Genomic DNA, 1564 nt, shown 5'->3' on the forward strand with positions numbered 1-1564 from the left:
CACACATGCCCACGAACGACCAAGGCAACAAGGCAACCTTGCCACACAAATGCCCATGGGGGACTACCACCACTTGGTGCCCAGAAGCGTGTATGACGAACAAGGCATGGTGTTGGGAATTATGCATCTTCGGGCTAATCAATGTCTGTTCCTGTCACCAAGCTCTTTGTGCATTATGTATATATAGGGGGTACATGGGGACTAATACCACCCTTGGTGCCCGACAGGTGTGTTGGGAAACCTAAGCAAGCGAGGCTGGCAAGGCAAGCCACCCAAGGGAACAAGGCACCTTGCCACACACATGCCCATGAACGACCAAGGGAACAAGGCAACCTTGCCACGCACAAACCCATCCACGAACGACCAAGGGAACAATGCATACGGGGCTGGCAAGGCAAGCAGGCTACCCAAGGGAACAAAGCCTCTTCCCACACACAGACCCATGAACGACCAAGGGAACAAGGGTGTGAACGACCAAGGAACAATGCGTATTGCCACACACATTCCCATGAACGACCAAGGGAACAAGGCTACCTCCCAAACAAACACACATGAACGACCAAGTGAAGAAGGCTTCTTCCCACACACAACCCCATGAACGACCAAGGGAACAAGTTTACTTCGTACACGAACACCCATGAACGACCAATGGAACAAGGCATCTTGCCACACACATGCCCATGAGCAACCCAATCCCATCCTCATCGGTCTAAGGAACAAGGGGCCTTGACAAACCATGAGCAGATTTCTAAGCAAGTCAAACGATGAAGGGAGCAAAGTGTAGTTCCTACTTAGTACATAGTAAATTGAATATATGAGTTCCAATCCGATCAACTCGTGTTCTTTCGAGTTCATCTAAGCCACTTATGAATACCTAAAAGCCTTATCTGCCTGCCTATCACCAGGCGACAGGGACAAACACCCAAATATGATATATTTTCATTTCAAGTCCATTCGTCTATGTTAACAACGACCCACACAAATTTTCAATGGCATTCCTACTTGATTTGAGCGACATTCCAACAAGTAGGGAACCATCGCTTCAAGGCATGACCAAGGATAGGACACAAACATTTACGCCTCAAACATGACATTTTGTTTTTTTTTTTTTATTTATTTCAAAGCTTTTCATTTATAATAAAAAGCATCCCTACAAAATTTTGTGTCAATCCGAATTAATTCGAGCGAGTTATGGACGATTTCGCACAATTATGCATCCTTGGGCAAATCAATGTCTGTTCCTGTCACCAAGCTCTTTGTATAATATGTATATATAGGGGAACCATGGGACTGCTGCCCATTGGCGCCCCAAGGGTGTCCAACGCCCAAGGCTCTCGAGGCTGGCACGCTCAAGGCATGGCCAAGACGCCCGCTCTTGACGAAAATGGGGCCAAAACGCCCCCCATTGGCGCCCCACTCCCGTGTCCCCTCGCCCCCAAGTCGTGTGTGTCCAAAAATTATGCATCATCAGGGAAATCAATGTCTGTTCCTGTCACCAAGCTCTTTGTGCAATATGTATATATAGGGGGTACCATGGGGTCTCATTCTCATAGGTGCCCGGCAT

This window comes from Lactuca saligna, unplaced genomic scaffold (assembly GCF_052625555.1).
Source record: "Lactuca saligna cultivar CGN05327 unplaced genomic scaffold, ASM5262555v1 scaffold_440, whole genome shotgun sequence".
Taxonomy (NCBI): domain Eukaryota; kingdom Viridiplantae; phylum Streptophyta; class Magnoliopsida; order Asterales; family Asteraceae; genus Lactuca; species Lactuca saligna.